This window comes from Lepidochelys kempii, chromosome 6 (genome assembly GCF_965140265.1).
Source record: "Lepidochelys kempii isolate rLepKem1 chromosome 6, rLepKem1.hap2, whole genome shotgun sequence".
Lineage (NCBI taxonomy): Eukaryota > Metazoa > Chordata > Testudines > Cheloniidae > Lepidochelys > Lepidochelys kempii.
Genome location: NC_133261.1, coordinates 58,930,768 through 58,953,818, shown reverse-complemented (window position 1 = coordinate 58,953,818; position 23,051 = coordinate 58,930,768). Strand labels below are relative to the sequence as shown.

General features: G+C 44.2%; 1 protein-coding gene across 2 annotated transcripts in view; it reads left to right on the top strand.

Annotated features, from left to right (window-relative positions):
- Positions 1-618: 618 nt before the first annotated feature.
- Positions 619-23,051, top strand: part of TP53I11 (tumor protein p53 inducible protein 11) — a 43,546-nt gene continuing 21,113 nt past the window's right edge. Inside the window, exon 1 of one of the 2 annotated variants that reach the window (XM_073348082.1) lies at positions 619-872. The gene's annotated coding sequence lies outside the window, so the exon portion shown is untranslated. Of the gene's footprint in view, positions 873-1,267; positions 1,331-23,051 lie in introns of those variants that run through there. The other variant, XM_073348085.1, reaches the window with a different exon arrangement.

The following is a 23,051-nucleotide window of genomic DNA, read 5'->3' as shown; positions in this document are numbered from 1 at the left end:
CTAAAGCAAGAGGAAGAATGAAGACATACTGACAGGGATGGAGAAGATGGTACAAGATGGAGAAAGAAGAGGCCTGAAATCCAGAAGGGACTGTGAGGAGAAGGAGAGACATACTGGGGCAGTTGGATCTTTGTTCAAGTGCTGTACTCTGTGTTCACATTTGGGAGGGGTGTGTGTGTGTGTGAGAGAGAGAGATTTAATTCACTTTAATTCACTAAAGGCTACAATTTAGTCTGGGGGGGTTTAGTGACATGAGCATAACTCTTACTTTTTTAATATACTGTATCCCCAAAGTCCCCCAATGGATTTACGGCCACATAAATAATGCATAGCTAAGGGTACATTATTCCTGCTCTTATGGTAAAAGCTAAATCGGCATGGGCTAATCTCAGGGCGTCTCTCTAAAACTAAGCAGTATAATAATGTGGATGCAATATTTATGCATTACGGTTAGTGTGGTGCTACACTCAGTCAATTGAAAAAGTATGCACGGTGTGTTCTATTAATTACGGTAAACGTGCTCCTGCAGACTTGATTTCTAGGCGCTCGGTTCCTGCTGATGTCGCTTAAGCTAATCACCACAGCGTGTGGGTGGCAACTGCACAGCAGTTTTGCTTTTCGGTGCGACGTGGGATTGGTGTAATATGGTAATGTAGAGGAGGTGCTAGGTTTGGCTCTTGTATTATGGTAAGTGTAGATTACACAAAGGGCCCCCGGCGGAGAGCGCTCCGTCTAGTCAGTTTCTGTCTCTGCAACTGACCAGCAAGATGTGAATTGGTCTCTGGCTGTGGAAATTATTTTTCACGTGGGGGTGTCGTTCGATAGACCACGCAACCCCCCCTCCAACTCCAGGGAGAACATGCTCTAAGGCTGTAAGTTTGTGTTCGGTTTCAGTGCGATTACTTCTCTCTCTCTTCCCCCCCAATTTCTAGCCCAGCATTTCTCCGTCTCTCTGTGGAAATGTTTCTTTGCTGCTCGCTAGTTTGAGCTGGTCTGGCGGGCCCCTGTTGCAGAAACTATTTTTAGGGGTTTCCCGGAGTCAGAACAAACAAAGGTACCACGATGCTGCACAGAAACCGCTCATGCCTTGGGAAGGCACTGCACGGATGTCTCTCTGCTGCGCCGCTTGTGTTTCTTTGCACCTCCGGCTGGCTTGTGGTGTGCTGGCGGACTGAGGGATTTGCTGATTCCCCCTCTCACGTTCCCAGTATTTGCATTGACTTTGGAGATGGAAAGTTGTAAAGCAATGCAAATCCTTTCTGATGTGGTTTTGTGTTAAGAGCCACTTCCTGCTCACCGGTAACGAATAGTTCGGGGAACCGCTGTAATGGTAAATGCCTTGAGATTTCTCACTTCATCTTTGTTTGTTAGGAATAAGCAGTTTGTGCATTTTTTTCCCACTCAAAGTATTGGCATGAAATTCACGTGAGCGGACAAATATTGGTGCTGTGTGTGGGGGGCATGTGTGTGGTAATGTATTGTTTGGGGGGTTGTATAGTAATCGTTATACAAGAGTATCAGAAAAACACTTCCAGCTGTTTAACCTGTATGCACGTGTGTGTGTTTGCAGGGGTCTTTGCATTTTGATATGGGACAGTGCTACATGCATCAGAAAAGGAGATCCCTTTGTGGGTGAGGAAGCAGGTAATCTGCCTGTAATTGTAGGGGGTTTCCTTTGCTTCTAGTTATTGTACTGCTTGTTACAGGAATGATGGCCTGTGTGTTTGTCTCAAGGAAACATCAGTGAGAGAAAGGGCTGTGAACTATAGCATTACTTTGAGACTCCCCATCTGCAGAATCTGAACATCCAAGTGTACGGTTTATTTTGCCTCTCAATTCTCTGTCTCAGTGCAAATCGGTAACTTCTATTCCTAAAGCCACTTCCAAATTTCCCAACGCAAAACTTTGCGAAGGCACGTAGGACCCTCTCCGGTCTCTGCCAAGCATGAGTAGTGGTAGGGCAAGAGGTGAGTGGCTATGTGGCCTTTCTGGACTCATGCTGCCACTTGCATATTCCATCCTATAACACTTCAATCTAAAGAGCTGCCACAGGGTAGACCTGAAGTGGACAAAGGCAACTGTGGCTGGCAGTGATTTTATTTTTATTTTTTTTTTCTTCTCTGGGTTAGGGAGTGGAGCTCCTTGTGTTTGGAGAGATACAACTCCTCTGCATCCGATGAAGTGAGCTGTAGCTCACGAAAGCTTATGCTCAAATAAATTGGTTAGTCTCTAAGGTGCCACAAGTACTCCTTTTCTTTTTGCAAATACAGACTAACACGGCTGCTACTCTGAAACTACTCTTGTATCAATTGTGTTTTTGTTGTTGTTGTTTTTGCTCCCTGTGCATCTTAGTCACTGCCTGCTTTTACAACAAAAAAGTTATAAGTCCACTCACATTTGCTTCTCAGTTCACCCAGCTGTGGGAGAATAAACTGGATTTGACCATGAGCTGACACAGGTGAAATTGTCCTAATCAACTAAAGAACCCTTAATAGTGGGTACTGATGATTTGACATCTGCATGAGCACAATGAAGGTATGCATGGTCCTTTACATAGGAAGCAAAACCTGGTAACTGCCACACAATCTGAACTGATCATGAGACAGGGTGCTGAAGAACATAAGACAGGATGGCCAGATGGAAGGAGAAGGAACCACCTTAGTCTGTGTGAGCATTGCTTGGCTGACGCAATCTGTATCCTGTCAATGTCTAGGTGGTCAGCTCTTTGGTGCAGAGACTGTCTTCAGCCAGTGTTAACATGAAACACTGGAATTGGTGGAAAGAGGGAGGTGCAGGGTCCAAATAAGGAAGTGGCAGGTGACCACAGATGAGATGTAGGCAGGGGCAGAGCCTTGGCTGTGCAGAGCAGAAATTTGAAATAAATGCAGTAGGGGACATAGAACCAGTGGAGGGACTTGTATGAGGCTGGGGTCTGTGTGATCTAGTCACAGCTAGAAGTTAATTTTGGCATTGGTATTCTGGATACTCTGTAGTAGAAGAGCTATGTGGCTGTTAAGGAGCCTGTGGAAAAGGAACCTATAGCACCGAGCAAGAGAGAGGCAGGGACAGATAAGGATGGATTTCAAAGCTGTTATAAAGGAAGCAGCAGATCACAATAGCACATGTGAGGAAAAGAGGAGTTGAGAGTGCCTGAAAGCAGGAAAAATCATGGGATTATCTGTTACGCTGAAGGAGGTTGAAGGAAGGATGAAGTCCAGAGGTGGAAAGAATGCAGCTCGATTTAAAGATCTTTCTAGGTGCTCATGTAGCTCCCATTGCCCTAGTGTAGAAGCTCTTCAACATTAGCCCTATCTCAGAAGGGCAAGCTGGGAGAGTTAGTGTTAAACTGGGTTTAATGGCGGGTTAGGTGGGGGTTCCAATCAAGTTAAGATGGCTTGACGTGTGTGTGTGTGTGTGTGTGGAGGGGGATGGTTATTCTTTTAGTCCCTAGGACTGTGTGTGCACATGCATTCTCCCCCACCCCTTCCCTGAAAAATTTCTCCCCATCTCAACAATAGGGAGCGCTAAAGGTAGACATGACTCCCACTGGTCCCCACCTATTAAATCACTGGGTCATTTGTAACTGCACAGAGCAGGCCTCAAGGATATGGTAGTAAAAAGGGTAGCAGCTGCCAATGCTTCCTCTACACTAGAGCGATCACCAGTGCTGCTGTATGATGAGACGTTAGGGCATGTCTAAGCTGTAATTATACCTGCTGCTGGCCTGTGTCGGCTCGTGGGGCTGTTGAATTGTTGTGTAGATGTTTGGGCTGGAGCCCAGGCTCTAGGATCCTGTGAGCTGGAAGGGTCCCAGAGCTCAGGCTGTAGCCTGAGCCCAACTGTCTACATGGCAATTAAAAAGCCCCCAAATCAGCTGGCATGGGCCAGTCATGGGTGTCTCATTGCAGTGTTAATGGGCCCTTAGAGCAGGCAAGGGGAGAAGCCTTTCTTGCCTTAGTTCTAAAGAGACACACTCAAGCAGTGGTTCAAGTAGTAACACTGTTTCTAGCTGAACTACTAAGAGACTGCAATATAATGAAGTTCAAGATCCTTGTGTAAAGAAAAGTAACACAAAATTACCACTATGCTTTAGAAAGGGGGATTTCCCCAGAAAGAGGAAGCTTGTCAGAAAAGCCCTGGAGTCTAAAGAAATTAAAATCCTTAGACTTGCTATGGAGGTGACTTAACTGATTAGAACAGGCTCAAAGCACGCATAAAAACGCTGATACCAGACCAGTGAGACTGAGATTTTGATATGGTATTGCACATCTTCTGTGCCTGTGTTTTTCCTTTGCTGTTGTAGTTTTAATTCTTTCCCTTTCACTGGAAGATACACAAACAAATATTATTTATATTGTTTGGGGTTGTGTGTGTGGGGGGGGGGGGTTGGGAGGGGGGGCCTAAACCAGCAGGCAAGGTCTTGGCACTTTGAGGATACTATTTATAGAAAGCAGATATTTTCACATTTCAAATATAGTAGCATAAAAACAAATCCTTGGAAAGAAAAGGAGTACTTGTGGCACCTTAGAGACTAAGCAATTTGAGCATAAGCTTTCGTGAGCTACAGCTCACTTCATCAGATGCACTTGGAGGCTTGTGTCTCTAGAGCAGATTTAAAAATAGCCCTAGGAGCGGACCAGAGATACAAGCTGATGTTAAATGGAATCTTGTAACTTCTTTTGTAAGTTAAGCTTTTTTCTTGGTTCCTAGATGCCAAACTAACTAGGGTTCCCCAGGTCATCAGTTCTCTTTTAGCACTATAGGTGAACTTATCTGTAAAGATTAAAAATCAAGCTGGAACTTTAAGGTTTTGTCTTACAAATATAACTGAATGTGAAGTCATTTGTCTTCAGTGCTTTCTACTTTGAGATCTCAAAAGAACTTTATAAAGACAAACTAATTCTCAGCCCCTCTGTCCAGCCAGTTAGGGTTATCCCCATTTTCTAGACTGGGAGAGTGAGACACAGGAAATCACTTCCCATTACTGGAGGACACACACAAAGAGGGTCAGTATAAGAACACTATAGTCTTGACTCCCAGATCTCTCTGTTTCAAATCACTAGACCAAACTCTGTAATGTTTCATAAAGAAGATACATATCTCTTTCCCATTCTTCATGTGACCAGCCATGACACCTGGGTGTTCCAGTCACAAGAATCATTAACTTTCCCCTTGGGAAAATATCCATAACGTGGGACTGCCTACTTAGCACATTTTTACAGTGCTTGACATTGACTAATTTATCCATAAAATAGGGATGAGTCAGGGTTATTCCCATTTCAAAGGGGTAAACCAAGGAAGAAAGGCAAAGGGACTTTCTCAAGGCCTTCTGCGTCCCAACCCTCTGCTCATTGTGCCAAAACAGTGTCTGCTCCCCTCTTTTTTTTTCTCTCTCTCTTCAATGTGGCTGTGGGGTAGAAGCTTGGTGACATCTGCCAAGAGAAGGGGAAAGGGCAAGCTTCACAGCAAGAGCTGGAGAGATATCAAGAAAAGAATGTCTGTGGTGAATTGTATGTCCACTAGCAGCCTTAGATGGTCTGGGAAAGGTGCAAACGGTTTCTTCTACAAAAAAAAAACAATTGTATAGGTAGGGGGATGAACTTTGGCTCCTGAATTTACTGGGCCAAGCTCAGAAAGGAGACTGGGACCCACATCATTATTATGGGCTTCATTGGTGTTGGCCCTAGCATTTTAATCTGGACTATAGATTTCTTTCACTCTTGTATGTCCAAGTGAGTTTGATCCTAAATTGAGCAACAGTTCTATGTTCTGCTGTGGGGTCAGCAACAGTGTGAATGCATGCAGCTGTGCACACAGGTGTGCCTTTGGACTTGCTAGCAGCAGCCTGACTGAGGGGTATGCATCTAAGAGGGAGATTATGGTGTTAAGGAACAGAAGGAGGCTGCATTCTAAAGAAATCCTTCTTCCTGTTTTAAATATAAACCACATGCAAGGTATCTCGAACTGTGACATGCACAGCTGCAAGGGGAAAGTCAGACAGGGACAGCAGTCTGGCCTAGTGCCTGCTACGGACACAGGGCTTGCAGCTATGCTATTTCAGGCTGTAATCCTGTCAGCCTTCAGAGACAGCAGTATGAGGCTAGCTCAGCAGCTGAGTAAGAGGCCTACAAAGAAAACCCTCAGATCTTGAGAAATTATGTTGGTGACTCAGCAGCTGGTACGTTTGCCTCTGACTGACAGCTCTGTCAAGGAACCACTGTAGCACTAAGGGACATAGTGTTGCTAGGGGTGCCATCTTGTATATGAAATAATAATCCTAGGCCTTGACTGTCACTAAAAGATCCCCTTGTGCTTTGTTGGAAGAGTATAGGGAGCAGGTATGTTTTTTGACTCTAACTTCATGCTTCTCAAAATCCATCTGCAGATTCAGCTGGATACATTATTCATTTGGGGTCACATTCAGCTCTGCCCCAGACTTCCTGTGTAACCATAGGACAGTCACTTATATACTCTGTGCCTCGGTTCCTCATCTATGTGAATATTTAAAAAGGGTGAATGGGATGACCTAGGTAATCATAGGCCTGTCAGCCTGACCTCAATTGCTGGCAAGATAATGAAGCAACTGATATGGGACTCACTTTAATAAAGAATTGAAGGTAATTAATGCCAGTCAAAGTAGGTTTATGGAAAACAGATCCTGTGTCACAACTTTGAGATTACAAATTTGGTTGATAAAGGTGATAGTTATTAGACTTACGTAAGGTGTTTGACCTGATACCACACAACATTTTGATTAAAAAAAACCATGGCACATAGGTGGATTAAAAGCTGGCTAACTGGTAGGTCTCAGTGTAATTGTATACAGGGAATCATCAAGCAGATTTCTTTCTAGTGGGGTTCCGCAGGGATTGGTTCTTGGCTCTGTGCTCTAATGCTTAACCACATGGAAGAAAGTAATCACTAAAATTTGCAGCTGATGCAAAAATTGGGGGAGTGATGAATGAGGAGGACAGGTCACTGATACAGAGCACTCTGGAACATTTACTTGTGCCCAGTTTACCGAGCAAATTACATTTTAATATGGATAAATGTGTACTTGTAGGAACAAAGAATGTAGGCCATACTTTACAATGGGGGGTGGAGGGGAGGAGAGACTATCTTAGGAAGCAGTGACTCTAGAAAAGATTTGGGAGTCCTGGTAGAGAATCAGTTGAACATGAGCACCCAGTGAGACACTGGTCAAAAGGGCTGATGTGATCCTTGGATGCATAAATTGAGGTTATTTTACCTTTGTATTTGGCACTGGTGCAATTACTGCTGGAATAGCGTGTTCAGTTCTGTTAACAATTCAAGAAGGATGTTGATAGATTGGAGAGGGTTCAGAGAAGAACCATAAGAATGATTAGTGGATAGGAAAACATGCCTTTTCATGATGAGCAAAATAGATGGAGCTCCTTGAGCCTAACAGGGAAGGTTAGGAGGTGACTTGATGAGCCTAAGTATCCACAGGGGAACAAATACTTAATAAAGAGCTATTAAATTTAACAGAGGAAGGTATAACATGATCCAATGACTAAGTTTAAACTAGACAATTCAGACTAGATACAAGGTGAAATTATAACTGAGTGATGTAGACACTGGAACAATTGACCATGGGCTGTGGGGGATTCTCCATCACTGACAGCTTTTAAATCTGAATTGGAGGTTATTCTGAAAGCTCTGCTCTACGCATTGTTTTGGGAAAGTTCTATGGCTATGTTTATAGAGGAGGCCAGAGTAGATCAGTGGTTCTCAAATTTTGTATTGGCGATCCCTTTCACACAGTCTGCCTCTGACTGCAATCTCTCCCGCCCCCAAATAAACTAAAAATGGGGGAGGGTAACTTACTGGGGGCTTGGAGCCCCATGCATGGCCAGGGTCAGGGCTGTACGCTCACATCCCGCATGTAACCATCTTGCAACCCCCAGTTTGAGAATCCCTGGACTAGCTGATAATGGTCCCCTCTGGTCTTGGAAATCTATTAGCCTACCTCAGAGGGGTTTTGAGGATAAATGGATTAAAGATTACAGTAATGGGGGAGGGGCATGTAAGTCAGGTAGCATTCTCAAACAGCATTAAAAGTTGCTATATTCCACTGTAGAGCTGGACGTTCCAATACTGTATATAAAGGTTGAAGAGCTCTGGGGGTCCTTAAGGGTGAAAGGCATTAGACAAGTCAATCACTAAAAAGCGAGGCATTCCAGAAAGCATGGCATGTTATGAAACCAGTTTATTTCAGAGTTCCAGGGCTTAGCAAGAGCTTGAATATCCTTCACTCACCCTTTAATTACATGCCATACAGCTGAAGGGTAATACATAGTGTACACCAGTGAACTACAAGACTCTGACTGTCCTCCCCAGTGACCAAAGTAAAAGTGCAGGAACTTGTGTTGCAGATTCCTGAGGAGCCAGATAATGTTTGCTTGGCAAAGCCTGGGGATTTGCCATGTGAGTAAAGACTAAGTCCAGGATGTGCGCGCCCTGGAGCAGAAATTACTATGGGAAATGCTTAATAATAAAGGAACACCCAAACTTTGCCCTGCTGTGGGTTGCATTGGAAGCTTGCCAGGAACTCAAGGGCTGCACCTAATATGGTGGACAAATCTGACTCTGTAGTAATAGATCCATAGTTACTCAGGACTTTAAGATAGAGAGAACAGGACGTTGCCAAAGCATAGGCCCTTAACACTTGAAGTTGAGACTCTGGAAGTGATGACAATATAGGGCTTAGGACACACTTGCTCAGGTATGACATACTGTTGAGCACAGGAGAGTTGTAACACCAACGTACACGCAGCTGTGCTGATTCACTACTGTGCAGATTCTGAACATACCCTTGTTCTAGTGTTCTGGATAGAACCTGGGCACTACCCTGTTGCACATCACACCCTATGTCAGATTTGATGAGCCCCTTTGACTCCTGTCCCAGCCGTTGCCAATGAATCTATTGGGGTGGATTAAAGGTTGATCTTATCCAGAGATATGAATGAAGTAGCTAACCTAAAATGTCCTGAGTAAATCAAGTTACCACCCCATCTACAGCACAAAGCAAACAAAGATAAGAATTTTATTAAGATCTTAAAATAAAAAGAAAACAGTACAGAGTTTAAGCATAGAAGTTTCTGGTTATCAGGGAATAATGTATAGATTATCAAGGGGTATGAAGTTTGGTTTAGGAGCAGCTGGTGTAAGGAATACATAATCTGCAATATCCCCAATTGGGGGTAAAAGTACAGACATTGAGATGAGGGTATGTTCATATAATGGCTATGTTCAGGTGTGGAGTATGAGTGGATGCGATGAATGGGATGGATTTAACCTCATTTGGTGAGATTTAATACTCAGTGAGTTTATGGTTCCAGTTCATATGGTCCAATGGAAGAAATCTCTCATTCCCTTTCTCATAGTTTGATGCATGATGTTGTTCCGGCTCACACCTCCTGGTACTGTCGGTGGCCGGTGATGTAATCAATGTAGATGTCCCTGGACCATCGGATGGTGTCCAAGACCATGAGGCGCCGCATGAGCCGTGCGTAGCATCGACCGATCCCACAGGTCTGCAGCACACGCTCGTTGCAGGGGTCCCAGGCGCCCAGGGCTCTGACGATCAGGGCGTCCATCTGCACCTTGTAGCCCTTTGCTCTCAAGGTGTCTGCCGCGGGGGGGTGGGGGTGTATTTTTCTATTTTACGACCTCGGGTTTCGCGGAAGGCTGGGGTCCTGTTCTCAAAGGAGACCGTGATGTCGACAAGGATGATCTTTTCCTGGGCCTCACTGGTGACGACCACGTCAGGTCGCAACTGGCTGTCTAACGCAGTTCATGGCAACCTCCCCCAGATGCGGTGCGATGACTTTCACCAGGCAGTTCTGGATGGCATTGTGATGCAGCTGCTACATCTCCACCTTTTTGTTGATCCCTGGGAAGTATTTGGAGCAGGCTGAGAAAAACAGTGTCAGCCCTGTGAGTCGTTATCTGAAGCCACAGAAGAGGTAGCAAGGGAAGTACTAACTGAAGTCTGAGGGCAAGTTTACACGACCGAGCTGCATTGGTGCAGCTGCGTCAATATGGCGCATCTGTGAAGATGCGCTATGCTGATAGAGCACGCGCTCCCATCTGCATAATTACTCCACCTCAGTGAGAAGCGGAAGCATGTCGGTGGCGCTGGTGTGGACAGTGCTAAACTGGTGTTGCTTGGGAGGAGAGGGGGTCTTTCACCCCCCTTCCTCCCCCCCCCCCCCCCCCGAGCAACGTACATTAGTTCAATGAAAGTGGTAGCATAGACCTGCCTTGAGACTCGCGTTTCTCCTGCTTGGAGTTATTCTGCTAATGAGGAATTTGTGTTTTCTGTATGCTGATACTACTTCCTTCATGCCTTTGTGTTCTCAGCATGTGGAGTTTTCAGGCATGGAAATGTGAAAGATGCTTCCATAACCCCTGATGTGTAAGAGGCATCTAGCAACTGCTATCTTCCCCACTACTACCCTTGAGTCTGATGACCTGTCAGTTCCACTGCTAGTAGAGATCCATTGGAGAATCCCCTCCAATATCACAGTGCTCCGAGGATGATTCTGTACCATCCATGTGGAATTGGTGGCACTTGAAATCCCTGTGAGGAAGGGCCATCCTCAGGACAGTGATTTCAGAGATCGGCATTTTAGCGTCCTAAGGACAAGTCAAAAGTGTGCATGTCATTGCCACACTTCACCTGAGGCTTTTCTTGTAATGTATCCCTTTCCTCAGAACTAAAACTTTAAACTTTCAGATGTCCTAACTGGATTAGGAGTGGGGTGGAGAGATCTCTGCACTTTTGGTCAAGTATGAGGGATTATTTCCCAAATCACTTTTAGATGTGAGCATGTCACCAGCCATGGGGTCTGAAAAGGGAGACAGACCTGGGAATGAGTCCACATCCCCCTCCCCTCTTGGCTTTTTTTAAAATATTATTCCCTAGATCTAGACATTTTATTCCTTCCACATGTGGAAAAACAGGGCTTGTTAAGGAAACATGTTCTACACTGACATCCGGTAGAACAGAAAGGACCACTCCACTTCTTATCCTGCTGTGTGAATCCATATTGACAAATGCATCAATGATGCAAGGATCATCCATTAGAACATAGTGAATGGGACAGCAGGGCCCCAACATGTCTGAGGCTTCTAGGCAGTAATGATATACATCTGAAATGCTGCTGCTACAAGAAACCACTCTTGACTATTCCATATATGGACCTTGCATCAGCCTTTTGCAGATCTGGGAAACCCCTCTGGAAGTGTAAGAAGCATTGCCCTTTTCAGTCTGTACAGGTGCCTTCCGTTTATTCCCTTTTTCTGATAACACTGTTCTAAAAAGGTGCTTGTGTGCTGAATACCCATTGCTGCTGGTGCATGTTATGAAATTGAGAAAGGTGAGATTAAGTGTCACATTTCAAGCCAGAGCCTTGTTGATCTGTGTATAATTCTAGAGTTAGCCGTTTGTGGGGTGTGCATGCACACACCATGTATATTCCCTGATTTAGCAGAGCAAGTAAAAGCAAAGTCAGTCCTGCATCAGCTGCTGAGTGGGCATTACCATGAGCACAGGCGACATTGGTACCTCTAAACTGACTGTCAAGAGCTGAATGGGAAAGACCATTTTTTATGGTATCACCAGTGAGTTAAAGGTATTTGTGCACTATGCCATCCCTGTGTCACACATGACCACCTTGACCTATGTATGGCCTGGTTAGTTTTATGGCAACTATAGGTGGTATCCAAACAGCAGGGATTTTTTTAAAAAAGGAGCTCCTTGAATATCTGAAGTAAATATTGATGTGAAGTATTCCTACTTGCACTTCAAGATAACAGCTAGAACTGGGCAAAATCTTTCACCTGGAACTCTTTTTCCCCACACCAAAAAAAAAAAAAAAAAAAAAATGCAGATTCAAGTCAGCCAAAACTTCATGAATTCATGTAAAATTTTTCAAATTTTGTTTTGGTCAAAACCTCAAATTAAAAATTTTTTTTAAGACTTTCAACACACATCACTCCCTCCCCCCCACATTTAAAATAACTCTTGAAACTTCAGTTTAACTTAGACCTGAAACGTTGTTTGAATTTATCTTTCATTTTACTCAACATGAAATTTGTTTGTGTCAACCTAAACAGAAAAAAGGTTTCAGCAAAACTTTTAGAATGGCCAAAGAACCAAAAAGTCAGTTCTGATTTTTCTGCCCGTAGCAAGTAAAGACACCTCCGATCTCATGCTACAGAGCATAAGCTGGTTGTCAGAGGCCAGAAGTGACTTCCCTGATTTTGATCAATATTGTATAGTTAGCCAGATACTCCAATGGAGGTTTTTAGCCTTCCTCTGAAGCTCTGATTTATACCATAAGCAGGCTATCAACTAGATAACATGATTAATCCAATGTAGTACAATCTCTAACTCTGAACAGTTCAAAAACTTTAGATATTTAATCTTAATAGCACCCATGTGAGCCAAATCAATCACATTATCTCCAATTTAAAGGTGGGGAAACAGAGGCCTGGGGAGGATACATGTTTTATCCATGGCCACATGGCAAGTCAGTGGCAGAGCTAGAAATAAAATCCAGGTCTCCTGTCTCCAAGTGCCCTGCTCTATCCACTAAACAGTACACATGTCTTTGTGTAAATACTAGTCCATTCAGAAGGCCTCAGTGAGCATGACTGCATGCCACACTTTGCTGGTCTACTGGATATTGCAGGACTCTGTTCTGCTGAGTCCACTTCTCCCCTCCCCATCCCCCATAGAACCCAAATAAAAGGGTAGACTGGAACCTGCTTTCAAATAGTTTCACTTCTTTTTGCTTCCTTGCACTTGTGAATTATTAAAGTGCTCTCTGTGCCATTAGAAGTCATCTTCCCTCCCAGTCCTGGAATCCACCCTGCCTCATTGGGTGCTCTCAAGCTAGAAATGTCAGATTTGAAACTCTTGCATCAGCCCATTGCCATAGAAACCATGATGGTGTCAGAAAAATGTGGTGGTGATTTCACCAGCTGGGGACAGGCTACAGATCCGGTGCAGTGATGGGAGTGGGTATGTTTGGTGGGAAGGAGGGGCTGAGTTACACCTTGTGGTCCCAGTTAGTAGTTGTAGTCTGCTGCCTCCAGACTGCTTTCTACAAATCAGATCACAGAGGGTAGCTGTGTGTGCGTATATAAATGACACATTTGTGCAGAAAAAGCCACAAGGGAGTGATAAGCCTCGGAACTGTAGTGGAGAGTGATGACGGGTGGTTAATACTGTTGAGTGGTCTAGGGAGGAGGTAAGAGCATGTTACCACGCTGCAGGTGACCCCCGCCCCAAAACAAAACTTGGCACGCAGGGGAATTAATAGGGCCAGGAACAAAAAGCTAATGCCAGTCAGTCTTCCACACTGAGGGGGCCATATCCGGGTATAGATATCAATCTTAGTTGTAGAGCAACAATTCAGCCTGTGGAAACTGCAAGATGCTAATGTGCTTTCACCATAGTACACTATCTAAATGTGTAATTAGAAATGGGCCAAAATTAAAGTCCCACATTCAAATACCCCCAGAATTTGAGGGAAGGCTTGGTCTGGATTCAAACCAGGGGGCTCAGGTCCATCTCCTATACATCATATACATGATTATTTTATTGACACTTATCTGGGATGGATGTGCCCTCACTACTCCTGAGTAATGCAAGCAAGTTTCCTATGGATAAGACAGGATTTTTAAGGTCTGATCTCAGGACCTATTAGGGCTACAAAATTTTTTATTTCATTCAGTGGTTCTCAACAAAGGGTACATGTACCCCTGGGGGTACTCAGAGGTCTTCCAGGATCTGCATCAACTCTTCTAGATATTTGCCTAGCTTTACAACAGGCTACATAAAAAGCCCTAGCAGTCAGTACAAACCAAATTTTCAAGCAGACAATGACTTGTTTATACTGCTCTATATACAATACACTGAAATAAGTACATTTTATAGTTTATTTTATGTTTGTGGTAAAAATGAGAAAGCAATTTCAGTGCTGGGACACTTTTTTTTGTATTTGTCTGATTTTTTTTTTTTGTAAGCAAGTAGCTTAAGTCAGGTGAACCGTGGGGGTATGCAAGACAAATTGGACTCAAGAAAGGGTACAGTAGACCAGAAAGGTTGAGAGCCTCTGCTTTAAGTGATGGGGTGATGCAAAATCACCAGGGACATTTTGGTGAAATCAACTTGTGTGTTTGGTGGAGTCCTGTGGCTTTGAGGCCCAAAAGAACAACCAAGCTTGACACTCAAGTAACAGTTGGGTAGAGGGAGTAAAAGTTTAAACCAAATTTTTTGGTCAGAACACCCAGAGTTGGGTACACATGGGAGAGAGAGATCACAATTCAATGTTTATGAATTGGCAAGTCTTTCTAAATATCACTAGAGTTCTTTCCATTAGAGGTAGCAAAATGGGAGAATGAACCTGAGAATCCCTTTAAATGACACTACAGTATTCTGAAGCACTGTTCAGTGCTGATCATGACCCCAGAGTAGATCAGAATTTTTTTTTCTAGCCTTCCTTCACAACCAGAAAGCTTTCTGAATGCTGGAAGCCAGATATTATTAGCTTAATTTGACTATAGCTAGATATAGAAGTCAAAACTTCATAAGGATGCATCAATTATACTTAATGTGAAATTATTTATCTATATAAAAGTGTGTGTAGTGAATATGCGGACTTATCACATATGGCTCAATGAACTGAGCTCTCTGCACCAGGTTTTTTTTAAATTGAAACACCAGAAAGTACTCTAGGAAATGGGGCATAAAGGATTCTGGGAAGAAAATTGGATTGTTTTCAGGTCACAGAAGTGAACAAGTTTGAGGCTGCCAATTGTAAAATGAGTTCTCAACCTTTTTCAGTAATTACCCAAACAGTTACAATACTGTTAATACCCATTTCAGATTTTTTTCCTATGGAATTTTTTAAAAGATTGTGATGGGACTCACCATGCTGAAATCATCCTCTCATGGCAAGACCTGCAACTGCACCCTATTCCACCTTCAAGCCTTAGTGGTTGGGAAGGGTGACTTGGTCTTCCAGTCATGTCACTCACTGGGTATGCCAGAAGGTGGTAGAACTAATGTCCAAAAGCAATGATGTCCAACAAGTCAAAGGTAACAAACACAAGGTCTTCCAGCCCTCCTGGGCTCTTCTTAGGTGTCTCTCTCCCAAAGTACAAAACAAAGGAACAAACTCTTCTACCCTTCCTGGGCTAGGTTGTCTGCAGGTTCATCATCTCCTGCACTCAGCAGAATTCTTCCCCACTTTCTACAGAGCACTGCCTCTCAGCCTGCTGACCCTCAGGGCTTCTTCCTTGGCATGCTTCCTCTAGACTGCATCTCCACCCACATCATCTTCTCTCAAATTACCCTCTCCTTTCAAGGCTAGTCAGTTCTCCCAGCCTTTTAGGGACATCACCCAACTCCTTCCCAACTGCACCCTATAATTGACCCACACCATCTAATCCTCAGCTGATCAGGATCAGTTTGGGTGGGGTGGGAGTGCAACTGATCTATCACAGGTGAGTCTGAGCCCAACTCACCCATTACAGGTATCTTTAAGGAATCTTTCCCTGCTATTCCTTTAAATTTGATCCGTTGTATTCCCTCAAGTGAGAAAAGACAAAATGTTGGACAATATTAGATTCTTCTGCAGAATTGAAAGGATTCTCTCAGTGAATTTTGATGGAATTACAGTCCTGACCCTTTTAAAATTCTTCTTATCCTGTAAGGTGTGTGTGAGAGAGGAGATGATAGAAATCTCCTGCAGGACAGGTAATACATTAAGATTCCAGGAATGTACTCTAGGAACACACAGCAGGGCTAGATGGGAAACAAATGAAAGAGTAACACATGCATGCCCTTTTAGTCCTCTTAAAGGAGAAGAGCATGTGCAGTGAATATTCCATTATATTTTCTCCTCTCTTCCTCCCCTCCCTAGTACCCTGGGGAACACAGAGCATTCTGCTTATGACACCTGAGTCATCTAATTACCATTCAGTGTGTCTGGAGAGAAGTATATTTTAAATGCATTTTTGCATGATGGAAGCTTGTATCCCACCTGTCTCTCCATATCATCATCTGTTAGCAACCCTGGAGAATTACAGTCCACGTAGGAGTTCTTAGTCCAAGCCTGATGGATCAAGAGAGGCAGTTATCCCTGTGCTGTTTGGCATGGCAGTCCAATCAATTATTAAAGTGATGCTCTAGATTCTGGAGCTACTTTGAAACTGGCAATGCAGGTTGACTCATCAGATCTACAGTAGTTCCTTGCTGATGGATTGCTGCAGTGGGCTCAGTGCTAAGAGGTACCACATTATCAGTGGAAGAAATAAAAGGGAATTGAGTCTCTTATGAAAATAATACTTAGAAATGGGAGCCGTTGAATTGGCAGACTGCATCTTGCGTACTTTATATAACAGTCAAAACATTCGGCCCTAGCACAGGGCAGTCGGGCAATCTTTCTGAAAAGCAAGTTAGTGTGACAGAGCATATATGGTGTATGTGATTGCATGTATAAGCATGCACATGTATATTGTCAGGCATGACCGAGCATGAACAATGTGTCATGGTGTGTGTCAGCATGAGTAAGATGTGGCAAAATGTACACAGACTAAACTGTATGACCTGTCTGACAGCATGTTATGTGACAGCATGTGTATGTGGCAGAGCACATGCAACCTATGATACAGCATGTGCAGTGTGCCACACAGCATGTTCAGCAAAGCTGATGTAAGATGCCTTTCCTATCATGAACAAACACTTTGTTGCATCTGTGGCCTATCTTTGGAAGGCTTGTCGCATCTTTGCAGGTGGCAATTATCAGCCATGTAGCAGCGTGGGTGCTGTGTTTAATTATAGCTCACATTTAAGGACACTAATAAAATGGACAGCTTTTTAACTTTTATTGGAAAACTAAACACCTTTTTAAAAAAAAAATCAGTGTGAAACTTTTCAACTTTGAAGTATGAGAGAATCAGAAGGAAACTTCCTGGCTCCCCTCATAAGAAAGCTGAAACCCTTGGAAAATAAAATCCCTGAACCAGAACACACAGATTCATAGATACTAAGGTCAGAAGGGACCATTATGATCATCTAGTCTGACCTCCTGCACAACGCAGGCCACAGAATCTCACCTACCCACTCCTGCTATAAACCTCTCACCTATGTCTGAGCTATTGAAGTCCTCAAATCATGGTTTAAAGACTTCAAGGAGCAGAGAATCCTCCAGCAAGTGACCCATGCCCCATGCTAGAGAGAGATGAAAAACCTCCAGGGCCTCTTCCAGTCTGCCCTGGAGGAAAATTTCTTCCCGACCCCAAATATGGCAATCCGCTAAACCCTGAGTATATGGGCAAGATTCACCAGCCAGATACTACAGAAAATTGTTTCCTGGGTAACTCAGATCCCACCCCATCTAACATCCCATCACAGGCCATTAGGCCTATTTACCATGAATATTTAAAGATCAGTTAATTACCAAAATTATGTTATCCCATCATACCATGTCCTCCATACACTTATCGAGTTTAATCTTAAAGCCAGATAGATCTTTTGCCCCCACTGCTTCCCTGGGAAGGTAATTCCAGAACTTCACTCCTCTGATGGTTAGAAACCTTCGTCTAATTTCAAGTCTAAACTTCCCAATGACCAGTTTATATCCATTTGTTCTTGTGTCCACATTGGTACTGAGCTTAAATAATTCCTCTCCCTCTCTGGTATTTATCCCTCTGATATATTTATAGAGAGCAATCCTATCTCCCCTCAACCTTCTTTTAGTTAGGCTAAACAAGCCAAGCTCCTTGAGTCTCCTTTCATAAGACAAGTTTTCCATTCCTCAAATCATCCTAGTAGCCATTCTGTGTACCTGTTCCAGTTTGAATTCATCCTTCTTAAACATGGGAGACCAGAACTGCACACGGTATTCCTGGTGAGGTCTCACCAGTGCCTAGTATAACAGTACTAAAACCTCCTTATCTCTACTGGAAATACCTCTCCTGATGCATCCCAAGACCGCATTAACTTTTTTTCACAGCCATATCACATTGGCGGCTCATAGTCCTCCTATGATCAATCAATACTCCAAGGTCCTTCTCCTTCTCCTCTGTTACTTCTAATTGATGCGTCCCCTGCTTATAACTAAAATTCTTGTTATTAATCCCTAAATGCATAACCTTACACTTCCCACTATTAAATTGATCCTATTACTATTACTCCAGTTTACAAGGTCATCCAAATCCTTCTGCATAATATCCCGGCCCTTCTCTAAATTGGCAATACGTCCCAGCTTTGTATCATCCACAAACTTTATTAGCACACTCCCACTTTTTGTGCTGAGGTTCATAATAAAAAGATTGGTCCCAAAACTGATCCTTGAGGAACTCCACTGGTAACCTCCCTCCAGCCTGACAGGTCACCTTTCAGTAGGACCCATTGTAGTCTCCCCTTTAACCAGTTTCTTATCCACCTTTCAATTTTCATATTGATCCCCATCTTTTCCAATTTAACTAATTCCCCATATGGCACAGTATCAAACGCCTTACTGAAATCTAGGTAAATTAGATCCACTGCGTTTCCTTTGTCTAAAAAATCTGTTACTTTCTCAAAGAAGGAGATCAGGTTGGTTTGGCACGATCTACCTTTTGTAAAATCATGTTGTATTTTGTCCCATTTACCATTGACTTCAATGTCCTTAACTACTTTCTCCTTCAAAATTTTTTCTAAGACCTTGCATACTACAGATGTCAAACTAACAGGCCTGTAGTTACCCAGATCACCTTTTTTCCCTTTCTTAAAAATAGGAACTATGTTAGCAATTCTCCAATCATACGGTACAACCCCTGAGTTTACAGATTCATTAAAAATTCTTGCTAATGGGCTTGCAATTTTGAGTGCCAAACAAGAAAAATGGATTTGAAAATTCCAGCTTGGAGCTAAGGGAGCAAGGCTACAAAGAGTCAGGCAAGCAATAACATTGAGATCCAATAGCTTCCCCTCCAGAGAAAAAGGAGGTGACTCCCTGAACCTGGGCCTCTGGCAATCTTTTCCAGTAAGTGCCAGGACAGACTGTTGGGGATTGTTTTATTCTGTGGGGAAATTCCTTCCCATGGCTTTTTAAAAATTGAATTTGTGTCTCTCTCAAAACCCTGTCACAGCCTGAAATTGATGTCAGCTAGAGATGTGTAGATAGGATGTTCTCCATACATTCCCCTGTGCCCCTTCCACTTCTGCAATGTTTTTGGCCCCATCTTGTTCCCCAGCCCTAATCCCATTCCTCTAGTCACTTAACTTTCCTTCCCTCCTCCCCTCAGCCCCCCACCCCCAGGGCCCCAGCTGGTTGGAGGGAGATGGGAGGCAATACATGCCTGTACTATGACCCCATAGGAGGGGGGCCCCCAGTGTAGGAAAAATGGCAGGAGTGGGAGGGGGGGTAGTTGGGTGGTTCTGTGCCCCAGCAATTTTGCACCTCCTAAAGTCCCTTGCAACAAGTGTGCAAATTAGGGCAACCTCACTACAGCACTGTCTCTGCAAAGTTCCCCATGCTTGCTTTTTTCTAAGGAGATGGGGGTGTGGGCATTGGTTTTGCTAATAATAGCAGTAATGATGCATTCATTTTCTCTGCTGCTTTCCTCCCGTAGGGGATTTTTGCGGCAAATTATAAAGCGATGACATGTGCAAATGGCCATGTAGCTCTACTGGGGAGCATGAGCACAGGAAAGACTCTGGGGGAAGTAAAAGGAGCATAAGGAAAGCGGGTAGAGCAAAGGATCTGTGGGAGGAGCATGGGTGGCCCATGGAGGGTATGGGAGAGAAGGGATGTTACATGAGAGTTCAGGTTGTGCAGGGAACAGTGTCCTGGTGCTGAGTGCCATCTAAAATCATAGCTAGCAGGCTGGATGGAGAGCATGCATGTGTGGGCAGTGCTCAGGGTGTAAGGGGAGAGCAGAGGTGACTTCAGAAGTGATGAGAAGCACCTTGGATTTTATTTTTCTAGAGCTTCCTGGAGAGATGACAATAGTGCCTAGTTTATACAGACCCTCTAGTGCTTACCTGACAATAGCATGGAGCCCTGTTAGCTGTTACTTTGTGCTGCTTGAGCCCCAATGAATGTGCCTTACCCACTAGATAGTTTGACTTGATAAGAGGAGTTTCCTTTTATCATAGAATTTCAGGCCAGGAGGTCATCTAGTCCAACCCCCTGCTCAAAGCAGTACCAATCCCTAAACGGCCCCCCTAAAGGTCTGAACTCAACCCAGGGCTTAGCAGGCCAATGCTCAAACCACTGAGCTATCCATCCCCCGCAAGGCACTCCACAGAATGAAGACCCACCGCCCTACTTGTTGGGATTTAACTAGCAGCTCCTTCTAGTGTGCTCTTAGAAAAGACACACACCATTCCAGTTCTCTCCCTGTGAGTCACCGATTGTACACAGTACTGCATAGCAATTGTCAAACTGTGGGTCAGAACCCCAAAATGGGTCCTGACCCTGTTTTAATGTGGTCGCTGAAGCCAAAGTCCAAGCCGCACCACCCACCCAAGGCCTTCAGCCCTGGGTGGTGTGCTCAGGCTACAGGCCCCCCACCTGGGGCTTAAGCCTCTTGAGCTTCGGTCCGGTGTGGCAGGGATCAGGCTTCAGCTTTGTTCCCCCCCCCCTTCTGGGGTCATATAGTAATTTTTGTCCCCAGAAGAGGGTCATGGTGCAATATTACCTCACCCACCTTGTCTCTCTGGCAAGAGACATTCTTGACAGCATCATGTGGGCTCCTTCTTCCATTCTAAAGCCTGTTATCACAGTGGGAGAAGAATGCTGTCTCTCCAGTTCTCTTACTGTATGTGAATTGCAGACTGATCCTGTACTACCATTGCAGTCACACTACAGGACTCTCTAATGTTTGAGAGTTAATTATTTTTCCCACCCCTAAAGGCTGGTCCTGTTCAAACTGGATCTGATTTCATTTCCCTGGACCTTATGGGACATGCTCACCTGCCGAGACAGCTTGGAAAGAGTCAAGGGAAAGAGTGGCCCCTCTCATCCAGAGTATGCAGTTAAAAAAGCATAAATCCCAGGAACAGCTATGTAATTGTCCACAGTGTACTGTTCCATATGCTGCAACTGGGCCACAGGGCACACCTGTGGGGCTGCATAGTAAGTGATACCCCAGTTTGGTTGGCTGAAAGCAGAGCGATCAATAGATAGGAGGGAAACCTCAGCTCAGATCTCTGTCCCATCCACTGCAACATATTTAAGTTGATACTTAAGGTTTGTCTTTGCTTCCTAAAAAAGGTGCTGCTCCACCCCGGGTTAACGAATGCAGATTGACTGTCCCATTGTAACTCTTAGTGGTGACCAGGCACTGTAATTTCACTGCTACGTAAACTAGGCAGAGTGCAGAGTTCACCTCATTATGTTCTGGTAAAAAACAACCCATGCCTTGTCTCCACTATGATTTTAAGGTGGGATCGCCAGCCTGCATGAGCCATCCTGCTGTAAAACTAACCCCTTCCCCCCCCCCCCTTTTTTTTTTTTTTTTTTGCAGTGAAGACCCAGCCAAAGAAACCAGGGAGAGGGGTTAGCTCAAATCAGAGTGGAGATTTGGGACTGACTGTTTCTCTGGCATCTCCAGTAGATTGGCATGCCAGAGAGAGTTGGTGGTTAGGGCATTAGCTTGCGGTTTAGGAGACCCAGATCCACTTCCTCTGTGAGTGTGGGCAAGTCTCTCTGCCTCAGTTCCCTGTCTGTAAAATGATATAATAGGGAAGTGCTATCTTCTAGGGGTGCTGTGAGGGCAAATACACTAAGGATTGTTAGGTGCTCAAGTACTATGGTAAAGTGTTTGGGGGGTGGGGTGGGGGGAGAATATAAATACATGACATGTTGCTGTGGCCTAAAATCTTTTTAATGATAAGAGTAGCCACAGTGGGTCAGATAAGTGGTCCATCTAGTCAGTATCCATTTTTCTGACAGTGGGCAATGCCAGGTGCTTCAGAGGGAATGAACAGAGCAGGACCAAGTTATCAAGTGATCCATCCCCTTTCCTCTTTACAACACATCTTGTTGTTAGAATATAATAAACCCTAATCCTGCACCCCTCTCCCAAACTTACCTTTGATCACCCCATGCTTTCAAGCCCAATTGGTCCCTTTTGAAGCCAGCATAGCCATGCTGATTAGCCTTCAGTGTGTAGGGCAACCTGCCCTAAACTTGGTAATTCCCATGGTTGCTGTACACTACAGAAGGGACAGCCAGAGCCTAGGAAAGGCAGTGGAGGAGCTGGACAAGTGAATTACTCTCTGTGAAGCCTTACAAGAAGAGGCAGCAAAAGAAAAGCTGTGGACATTAGTCACATTTATGCAAGCCAAGTATAATACAGCTGCTGTGCAGGGTGTCACTTCTCCCAAATGGTGCATCTACCTTGCACTTCTTCATTACAGATTGAGGAAATCTCCATATCCCACCCCATGAAAAAGAATGCCATGTGGTAGCTTTCTTTGTATAGAGATGGTAGGCAGTTGACTTGAGTGTGTTGAAGCTGACCCCTGATGAAGGACCTGGTAGTACCTCTAAGACCGTAAATCACAATAAAAAGAAATGATCATAGCCTGTAGTTCTGAAATACTAATTCCAACATGTTTGACAGGTGTCTCACTATGGAATCCAGGTACCAGAAGCTTGCCCATTGCAGAATCTTTGGAAGAATAGCTGAAGTGTATCAAATGAAAATACCACACTGGAGAGGGGCCATCTCGAGCACTGAGAGAACAGAGTTCAGACTCTTGGCCCCTTCAGCCCAACCCCTTTGCTGAGACTGTCAACAAGGGGACAAATTAGTGCTCCTTGGGATAGTGAAACCTGTCCCCTAGGAATCAGACTGCCAAACTCGTTTCACAGAGGCCACTGAATAGCCATCTGACAACTTTTTGGTGACTGCTGATATGAGTCAGTTCTTAGCTGACCACCTAGAAGCTAAAGGATCCCCTGACTCATCCAGTTCCCCAGGTTAAAATGAAAATGAAGCTGATTCAATCTACC